At 39.4% G+C, this 11,094-nt stretch overlaps 1 pseudogene; it reads right to left on the bottom strand.

Annotated features, from left to right (window-relative positions):
- Positions 1-3,403: 3,403 nt before the first annotated feature.
- LOC102834595 lies at positions 3,404-3,884 on the bottom strand (annotated as a pseudogene).
- Between the last annotated feature and the right edge of the window lie 7,210 nt (positions 3,885-11,094).

Here is an 11,094-nt window from a genome sequence, read left to right as displayed (position 1 = left end):
GCAAAGTGAAATGATGGGGAGGGAGATCATATCCTCCAGAGCTGGCCTCTGTCATTTAAAATTGTTCTAACTTATATCTCTGTGGTGATTTGTCTTATAAAGTCTCTCTTGGTGGCGTGCAGTTGATGTGATGAAAAGAGAATTTCATCTTTCCCGATCAGGATAGGACTGGCACATCAGCCTGAGCAATAAAGGACTCTCTCCCAGGCTATGGTTGTACATGTGCATAAGGAAGAACTCCAAGTACGGAGTCATACCTTCCAAGAGATGGGGCAAGGATTCACCCATCAGCAGGCTTAGCAGGTGTGTATTCATCCCGCCTAGGGTGCCTCTGTGTGAGTCAGCATTCAAGTAGTTAAGTTGGCAATCTTTGGCTCCAAGAGTTAACCTGCAGCACAGCTCAGTAGAGCAGGGGCAGAGGATACAAAAGCATCCCGGTGCTCTGGTGCTCTCGCTTGCAGGGGGAATGACATGCGGTTTTGAACAAGCAGCTGCCGCAGCAGGTCTGGGTATGTAGTAGCTTTGCTTTGATTGATAGTGTTTTGTTTTCTCCTGAGAGAACAAAGCGATGGTTATTCATGTCTGCAAACAACATCCCTTGGACACTGAGAAGAGACAGATGTTTATTATCCTGTTGTTTATCATGAAAATAAGTACTAGAGGAAAAAAAGGGTGGGGGACAGACTCTTCATACTTGTTTATTTATGTTGCTGATTGCAATGACAGATTTTATTTTTTAATTGTATCTCAATCCTGGTGCTGTGTGGTCAGGTCATTTGAATGTCGTGATTACAGTGGCATTCAGAAGGTCTTGCTGTTCCTTCTGTATATCTTCATATGTATAATCTGAGATAATAGATTTGGTTTTAGGACTGATTTGCTAAATTGATGAAGCCAAATGGCAGAAATCCATCCTCCAAGTCCTGATTTGGAAGGCAAGATTCAAATCCTTGGACTTAGAAAGCAAACTTGTCTAAATTTACTGTATACTTGCATGAGAGAAGCCTCATCTTGTTCATAGCATTTTGCTCTCTTACAACTTGAGTCTCAGGCAGATGCAGTATGACCTGAAATAACCTTCAGGATCCTGGTTCTTTTAGTGTATCCACTGAATCTAATCATCTGGCCTTCCCATCATTTAACTATACTGTGAAGACTGGAATACTTGCCCTATGTTATAGATTAAATAACATCTGAGACCCAGAGTTTATTAGAACTATCACCCCACATTTGGATTTGATGGAATTTCCAAGGATATAGGGATTTAAGTGAAGTTTGTCTGGCTGTCATTCCCATCTCCACTCTGACATTGCACCTGACCGTCAGACCTTGATGGCTTTTCCCAACTAACATCTCTTGCAGATTTAAAATACTGGGTGTTACTTGTCAGACTTAAACTCTACATAGCAAGTTGCTGCTTCCTGGTAGAGCAGTCAAACTTGTATTAATTAAACTGTGTTGTAACCAACTAGAATAGTTTCTCTCAAATGCCTCTCAATTTCTCTTATATTAGTCTGAATTTTCAACCAATAAAAGACTGTTTTGGTAAACAAGTCTTTCTTTGAATATATAAGCATGATCTTAAACTTGGTCAGGGGATCAGCCATTCATATCTTCACATAAATCAGTTTGTTGTTGTTATTGCTACGTGCACTCGAAGTAGGTCCTGAATCATAGCTACCTTGTACATGGTTTCCAAGGAGCAGCTGGTAGGTTTGAACTGCTGACCTATATGGTTCCCAGTCCAGAGCTGATCCTACAGTGCCATACCAGGAGTCCATAAACCAGTTTAATAGTTTTTTAAAATCATGCTACCAGAACTACTGGAATTTTGCCAGTGTGAAGAAAAGGTGGTGAAATCTAGAAATTTGGAGCCTGTGTTCTGAAGGCTTGATGAGCAAAAGAACCTTGGATGAGGTGCCTTAGGAGTAGCAAGGGAGACCAGTTTGAGAATTGTGAATCCTGGGATGAAAAATAGGATCCAGAAGCATTCTTCTGAGGGCATTTATTTCCAGATCCACACCTTCCACTTGTACTCTTTTAAAAAAACAATGTTAGCCTAAGAACTCACCCATCTGGAATCTTACTATGGGGCTTTGTCCAAGGTATAAAAAATACTCCTGGTCATCACATAAAAGAATGACCCCAGAATGGATTTCTCCAGAGGGAATGCCTGGTAAGAATGAAGCAAACAGAAGTGGCCGCAGTTTTTTCGCTCAGGTTGAATTGAACAGTAAAGGCTCCATGCCTTGTCTGACTATTTTTAAAATCGAAATTAAGGAGTGAGAAGGTTATCATGGAAACCGGGTATAAGACGGAGCTTAAAAATTCATGGAAAAATGGGCTTTTTAAGGTAATGAAATTTTCTTATGAACTACTGAAATTTCTTCACAAGCATAAATATTTTATTGACAACAAAAAATGAAGTTAGAAATGTTCTAATAGTAAATTTAATTTGGCTGACTGATTTGACTGTGATGTTGCTCTGGCTAACGGACATCCATGGTGGATATTTTCCTTAAATTTAATAAGCTGATTCTGCAGGTTAAAGCTTTTCCCCCAAATATACCTAAAACATGAATATAATATACAGAATGTTAGATAATGTATCTTCTGCAACTAGTTAAGCATAAAATGTTTGCATAAAATTGTGCAATGGAGTTGTTCCTATTGTTGTTAGGCTCTGTCAAGTTGGCTCCGACATATAGCAATCTTAGGTCCAGCAAAATGAAATACTGCTTGGTCCTGCACAACACACAACTGTTGTTAATGCTTGAGATCATTGCTGCTGTCACTCTGCTTCTCTCTGGGGATCCTCTTTTTCACTGACCCTCCACTTTACTGAGCATGATATCCTTCACCAGGGACTGGTCCTCCTGATGATATGTGAGAAGTATGAGAGATGAAGTCTCATCATTTTTGCTTCTAAGGTGCATTCTGACTGTATTTCTTCCCACACAGAATTGTTTTGTCAGTCCATTGTATTTCCAGGATTTTTCTCCAGCAACATAACTCAAACACACCAGTTCTATGGTCTTCCTTATTTATTATCCAACTTTCACATGCATACGAGGCTATTGAAAATACCATGGCTTGGATCAGGTGTACATTAGTCCTCAGCTCTTGAACATTTTAAAGAGATCTTTTGCAGCATATTTGTCTAATGTAATACAATACTTGATTTCTTGACTGCTTCTTCCATGAGTGTTGATTGCAGATCCAAGCAAAATGAAATCTTTAACAACTTTAGTCTTTTCTCCATTTATCATGATATTATTTATTCGTCCAGTTGTAATTTTGTTTACTTCACATTGAGGTGAAATCCATATAGTTTTTTGTTTTAATGATTCACAGTTTTACTGTTCAGAGTTTGTCATGTCAGGACCAGAGCCTCCTCTCAGGCTCAATTTTCTAAATTTTCAATTGGCTAATGAGGCCAATAGGGATACTTGGTCTTGTCTAATTTGGTTTCAGGGAAGACTTCGTTGAAGTCATCAATGGTCATCTGGTCAAATGGAATAATGTTCCTCATCTTCTCCAGTTGTTTCTCGTATTCCCCAATCCCAGTCTTTGAAAGAGACACAAACTCAGCACAGCTCTTCCCATCTCCTTTTTCTTCAGTGTCCACCAGGGCAGTAAACTTATCTTCCGGCAATGGGATCTTCAGGGCTTTAAACTTCTTCTCAAAGTCATCCACTAAGCCAGCCTTGGGCACTTTGGCCTTATAGTAAGCCCAGTCAAAAGCTGGCGGTGCCTCAGGTAGAGTAACCAACCTAGAGGTGAGGATTTCATTCCAAGATTTCAGGGAGTTAGCAGTAGCCTTCTGGTTTCTCCCCAAAAGCTATCCAGTCAATGGTTTTTAGAGCAAGTTTTCGCCCAGACATCTTGAGATCCTTCACCATCTCTGCCATATAGTTGTTGATCATCATCAGTAAGTATTTCAAGTCTTCCTCTCTTCCAGCAAGGTTGTATCAATGGCATATTACATGTTATAGTCTTTCTCCAATACTGATGCAGCTTGGTCGTCTTCCTTCAGTACCATCCATTCTTGATCCTATGCTACCTCTTGAAATGGTTGAATGTTGATCCTTTCTTTTTGGCACAATAACTCCTCCATTTATACCTTCCATCTTCTTTTGATGCTTTCTGCATCATTCTTTATTTTTCTTATTGTTGTTGTTATTGTTAAGTGCCATTGAGTCTATTCCAACTCATAGCAACTCTATATGGGGTTTCAAGCTGGTGGGCTTGAACCGCTGACCTTGTGGTTCACAGTCCAGTGCTTATCCTACAGCAACACACCAGAAGTCCATTTTGCTCACAGAATTGAAATATTGAAAGATTTTGCTCAGAGAATCCTTCAATATTTCAAGTCGAGGCTTAAATTTTTTCTTCAGCTATTTCTGCTTGAGAAATGTTGAATGTGTTCTTCCCTTTTGATTTTTTAACTCCAGGTCTTTGCACATCTCATTAGAATACTTGACTTGTCTTCTCAAGTTGCTCCTTGAGCATTTCTGTTCAGCTCTTTTTCTTCTTTATTTCTTCCATTGGCTTTAGCATTTCTGTGCTGGAAAGCAAGTTTCAGAGTCTCTTCTGATATCCATTTTTGTCTTTCTAACTTTCCCGCTTTTCCTTCACCTTTTCCTGGTTGATGTTCTTAATGCCATCCTTCGAGTCTTTGCTTATCAGTGTTGAATGCATCAAATCTGTTCTTAAGATATTCTCTAAATTCAGGTAGGATATGTTCAAGGTATTTTAGCTCTTTTGAACTTGTTTTAATTTTCTTCAGCCTCAACCAGAACTTACATTGAGCAATTGACGGTCTGTTCCACAGTCAGCCCCTGATCTTGTTTTGGCTGATAATATTGAACTTTTCCACCGTCTCTTCCTACAGATGTAGTCAATTTGGTTCCTGTGTATCCCATCTAAGAAATTCATATGTTTGATCACCTTTTATGTTGTTGAAAAGAGTTACATTCAATGAACACATCATTTGCCCTGCAAAATTCTATCATGCAATCTCTAGCATCATTTCTATCACCAAGGCCATATTTTCCAGCAACCATCCCTTCTTTGTTTCCAACCTTCACATTCCAATCATCAGTAACTATCAATACATCTTGATTGCATGTTTGATCAACTTCAGACTGAAGAAGTGCTGTAGGATAAGCACTTAACTACAAAGTCGGTAGTTGAAACTCACCAGCCGCTCCTCAGAAACCCTATCCAGGGTCACTATGGCTTGGAACCAACTTGATGGCATTTAACAACAACAACAACAATCTGGGATTCAAACAGCCTTGTGGTCCAGTGCTTATCCTACAGTACCACACCAAAGAAACAGAAAACACATCAAATCTTTAGTGCAAATACATTGCTGTGAGGGAAGGCAGGAACCCAACTAACCCGGCCCATGTCTTAGGGCAGTTTGATTTTAGTCCTGGTGAAATGGAGACCCTTGAAAAAAAGCAATAATAGTAACTGTGAGATGGCAGATTTCTTCTCTAGGATCAAGATTGTAACAGGAGTACAAGAACCACCTTACATTACTGGATTCGAATGTCAGGGAACTACCCTAGAAGGAATTCTGACATGAGGACTTCCTGAACCCAGGGATGCTTTTGGATAGTGACTCTAAGTTGTGATACTTACTGGCTTCTCATTTGCCCTGAGGGAATTTGTCTCAAATCTCTTAAGAAAGGAGGGACTCAATAACAATTGTGTCTTTGGTTCAGAGAGATTGTCTTCAGACCTTATTGAGAACAGGTTCAGCCACAATTGCTATTGTTGTTTAGTGCAATGGAGTCCATTTTGACCCATAGATACCCTGTATGGGGTTTCCAAGGAATGGCTGGTGAGTTTGAATCAGCGACCTTGCAGTTCAGACTGATCTTGTTTAGCCCTTATCCTACAGCACCACACCAGGACAACAATAAGACATTTGAAAAAAAAGGGGACCCTCAGCTCTGGTTGCATAGTGGTTACGAATTCGGCTGCGAACCTTAAGGTCAGCAGTTCGAAACTACCAGCTGTTCCGTGGGAGAAAGATGAGGCTTTTTGCTTCCGAAAAGATTTACAGCCTTGGAAACCCTGTACAGGGTCGCTATGAGTCAGAACCGACTCCACGCATATAACCAGGGGTTACTTATCACCAGAGTATGGCAGCCACTGACGCCACAAGAGGGCAGTGCAGAGATTGGAACTGGTAAAGGTGAAAGCAAATGTTAATGTCTGCCCAGTAGGGTAACACAAGTTTCTTGGGACTTTGTGAAGAAATGAGGTCCTTAAGTGCCTCAAAGAATCTCCTTGAGCTGTTTTCAGTATTCTTCATATTTCCCCCATTTTTCCTGATTGCTCTTCCAGACAGGCATGACCTAAGAAGAGTAGCAGATGTTAAAAAAAAGCCTTAAAACATTTATGATCTAAAACAAAGCCATCGACACCAGCAGGATATGATTTTGACGGTCACCTAGAGTCTCCAGTCCACGTAGCTTCCCTAGCAACATTTTCATCTGAATCTATACTTCTGAAAGAGGTGGTGTGTATAGTAATAGTAGTATGTTTGAAGTCAGCTTATATTGGTTCATCAAAGCCATTTGTGCACAGATCGTGCCAACCACTTTAGGGTATTTACACCACAGAAATTGGTGAATATAATTTTTATTCCTGGAGATCCAGTTATTCAACATTTAGCTGCATACCAATGCTGATATTTGTGGCAGAAATTTTTCTGATAAAGAAATACCGTGCTGGATTAAGACGTTGTTGTGAAGTGCGTGCTCTTGGGTCAATTTTCAACTCATACTGGATTTGTATAGGGTTACCAAAGCTATGCATTTTCTGGGGAGCAGAAAGCCTCATCTTTTTTCCATGGAGCAACTGGAGAGTTTGAACTGTCCACTTTGTGGTTAGCAGTTCAGTGCTTCTTATTGACATGATAAAACCAAAGTCAGATTTTTCTAGCCAAACAACTCTAGGAGTTTGCAAATTCAAAGTATTCTGGTGAGCACAACATTTCAAAGCAGGCTACTCTTTTCCTAAATAGGGAACTCTGCTAGTTGAATGAATCACATTAACCCCATCTTTACGTTACTCATCAAGAGGAGGGAAAATTAAAAAGTAATTCTTTGCAGCTGAAGTGAAAGACCATTTCAAACTCCTTTAATTTTTTTAGGTTAATGGGAGTAGAAACAAGGAAATTTGCCTAGCCCAGATCTGCAAGGCTGTTTGTAAATTCATCTGTCTAACCTCACCTACTCACCTATGGAGATGGTATGGTTAGGATTCCACAGCAGATAGCTGTATGGCTAGTATCAGCTTGTATCTATTCAGAGAATAGGGAAGTCTTTGAGAATTCCCTTTCTTGGAGGTATTTACTTACTGACAGATTCTTGAAGTTCTGTGTCTAGTCATGTAAACCAAAGGGAATTTTTCTTTTAGAAATGTAACATATGAACCAGTGCCCTTGCAGTTCAAACTGATCTTGTGGTTGAACGCTTATCCTACAGCACCACACCAGGACGACAATAAGACATTTGAAAGAAAGGCGAAGCTCAGGGGTTACTTAGCATCCATTTCCTCATGGATTATGTTAATATAGAAGAGAAATGATTCATTAGTGCTTCTGAAGAGTGTCTATACTAAACAGAAAAAACAACCCAAGAACTCTACTGCATCTCTGCCCATTTGTCGCACTGCGGTAGCTTGTGTGTGGCTGTGATGCTGGAAGCGATTTCAGTCAGCACTTTTTAAAAAATACTTTTTACTGTAAATTAAATGAAGCTTTACAGAGCAGATCATTAGTTTTACATTCAACAAATCATATACTTTGCTTAATTACAATGATTGCAATCCCCTCCGTGTACCAACAGTTAGCAGTATTTACTTCTATTCACTTTAATGATTGCATTCCTCCCTGTGCCTCCAGTATCTTCATCTTTCCTCTGCCAATTTCCCTCTTGTATCTTTCCTTCCCTGCCACCCATGTCAACATGTGTCTACCCTCCAGCCTGTGACTAATTCCCCTCCCTCCTCCCATAACCATCAAAGATTTTTTTCTTTTATAAAAACAAAAAAAATTCCACCTTTTATTAAGTTTTTCAACATTGGTTTTATACAGTATTTATCTTTCTGTGATTGACTAATTTCACTCAGCACAATGCCCTCCAGGTTTATCCATGTTGTGATGCTTTTTGCAGATTCATTATTATTATCCAACATTGGGAAGTATTCCATTATGTGTATGCACCAAAATTTGTTTAACCATTCTTCTGTTGATGGACATTCAGACTGTCTCCATCTTTTTGATGTGTCTCTTGTAGGCAGTGTATTGAAGGATCCTGTTTTCTTATTCATTCTGCTATGTTTTTTGACTGTGCGTTTAATTTACTTACATTCAGTATTTTCAATACCAGCAGGGTGTACAAGTTTCAGCAGAGCTTCCAGCTAAAACAGACTAGGAATATAGAGAGGTAGACCGCACTGAAAGCCTTATAAATAGTAGATACAGTCCAGAAGATTGGAAGGTGCTGAAAAAAGGACAGAGGAAGAGTTGCCTCTGAAAAGGAGAGTTGACCTTAAAGATGAGAATGAAGCAAAGTTTTGGGGACCTTAATTTGCTGATGGGGCACAACTAAAAATGGGAGTAAATAGCTGCAAACATCCATTAATAATCAGAACATAGAATGGACAAAGTGTGAATCTAAGAAAATTGGAAGTTGTCAAAAATATAATGGCACATGTAAAGGTTGATATCCTAAACATAAGTGAATTGGAATGGACTGATATTGGCCATTTTGCATTGGACAACCATATGGCTTACTATGCTAGAATGACAAATTAAAGAGCAATGGCATCAAATTATTGTCAAAAAGAGTATTTCAAGATCTATCTATCTATAAAGCTGTCGGTAATAGGTTAATATCCATATGCCTATAAGGAAGACCAATTAATACCACTATTATTCAAATTTATGCACCAACTACTAAAGCCAGCAATGATGAAGTAGAAGAATTCTATCAACTTCCTCAGTTTGAAATTGACCAAACATGCAATCAAGATGCATTGACTATTACTGGTGGTTGGAATGTGAAAGTTGGAAACAAAATGGAAGGATCAGTAGTTGGAAAATAATGGTCTTGGTGATAGAAACACTGCTGGAAATCACATAATAGAATTTTTCAAGACCAGTGATTCGTTCAGTGTAAATGTCTTTTTAAACAACAGAAAAGGTATCTATACATGTGGACTGCACCAGACAGAATACACAGGAATCAGACTGACTACAAGTATAGGAAGAGATGATGGAGAAACTCAATATTATCATACAAAACAATGCCAGGGGTAGACTGTAGAACAGACCATCAAGTACTCATATGCAAGGTCAGGCTGAAGTTGAAGAATATTAAAACAAGTACATGAGAGTCAAAATATGACCTTTAGGCTACAGCCAAGCAGAGCCAGTGACCTAGTGCTAGAAGCCACGGAGCTGCGTGTCTGGAGGGAGAGGTGTGACTGATTTTTCATGTTTCATTTTTCATTTTTCACATATCTTTCCTCTTCACTCTGATTGCACCCTCACTGCCCAACCCAGACACCTTCAGGGGGACAAGAGCACACCCACAAAAGGGTCCAGCATTTCACCCACAGTTTTCCTATGGCACAGAGAGGAAACCCACAGACTGCTTCTTAAGATGTCTGCCTCTGGGATCCAGCCCCAAAGTTGACCTGGGTGGGACCCTTTATCCCTACCTGTACAGTAAAGGCCACTGAACAGCCAATGACAATTTTACTTTTGTTTTTGATTGGTGGTTTCTGTCTCTGCTTTTATATTGTTTCTGTCTTTGGTTGTTTGGGCCTTACTTTTTTTCCCAGGGGTTGGATCTTTCTTCCCCTACCTTACCCAAGAAGAGATAGCTATTGTGCTTATATAGCCAAGCTACAAGGATACCCTGTAGTATGCCACCATCTGGAAAAGAGACAATACCAGGGAAGCCTATCTCCAAATCATATCCACTAGGAGATGCTCAGTAGCTGAACAGCAAAGCAACATACATCCATTTAAGCATTAAAAACCCACATAACTACTGAAAATGTCCAAGAAAACACAATTAAAAATCTCAACACATGTCCAAAACCAGAAAAAAGTAACGGAGACAAATGAGCTGGAAGCAGACACAGACTTTCCAGTAGAAGAGTAGGCTCTGGATCTGCCTGAGAAGGAATTCATAAGAATGATACGAAAACAAATTCAAATGCTCTGAAGAGGGGTGGAGGAAAATAAGGAAAGTGCTACAGGAGCAATCAAACAAGATAGATACGGCATTGGAAACAATCCAAAACCTGCAAAAAGAAGTTCAGATGATTAATAATAAACTATCAGAAATGGACAATACACTGAAAGGGCAAAGAAGTAGAATGGAAGAAATGGAAGCCAGAACCAGTGAGCTGGAAGACAAATCTCTCAATACTGCTAAGATAGAAGAGCAAACAGAAATAAAGGATTAAAAATTCTGAAGAGAGTCTAAAATTCATACTGGATAACATGAAGAGGAATAACTTAAGAATTTTTGGCATTCCAGAACAGGAAGAATCATGGAAGTCCACAGAAGAGATAGTAGAAGAGCTTCTGGAAGAAAAATTTCCTAACATCTTAAAGGATGAAAAGATAAACATTCAAGAAGCTGAATGAACCCCAGGAAGGATAGACCCCAAAAGAAAATCACCGAGACATATCATAATCAAACTCTCCAAAATCAAAGACAAGAAGAGAATCCTAAAAGAATCCAGGGAAAAGAGAAGTGTTACCTACAAAGGCAAGCAAATCAGATTAAGCTCTGACTTCTCAGCAGAAACCGCACTGGCAAGAAGGCAATAGGGAGACATACATAAAACCCTATAAGAAAAACAAAAAAACTGCCAACCAAGAATTGTCTATCCAGCAAAACTGTCAATCACATACAAAGAGATTCTGTCAAAAACATGACCTACCTATACTCACACAGAGTGAAGTAGAAAACCTGAACAGACCCAATACAGAAGAAGAAATTGATCAGGTCATCACAAAACTCCCAACCAAAAGAAGTCTAGGCCCAG

Source organism: Chrysochloris asiatica, unplaced genomic scaffold (assembly GCF_000296735.1).
Source record: "Chrysochloris asiatica unplaced genomic scaffold, ChrAsi1.0 scaffold00003, whole genome shotgun sequence".
Lineage (NCBI taxonomy): Eukaryota > Metazoa > Chordata > Mammalia > Afrosoricida > Chrysochloridae > Chrysochloris > Chrysochloris asiatica.
Note: the sequence above shows the minus strand (reverse complement) of the source record. Positions and strands in the feature narration are given on the sequence as shown.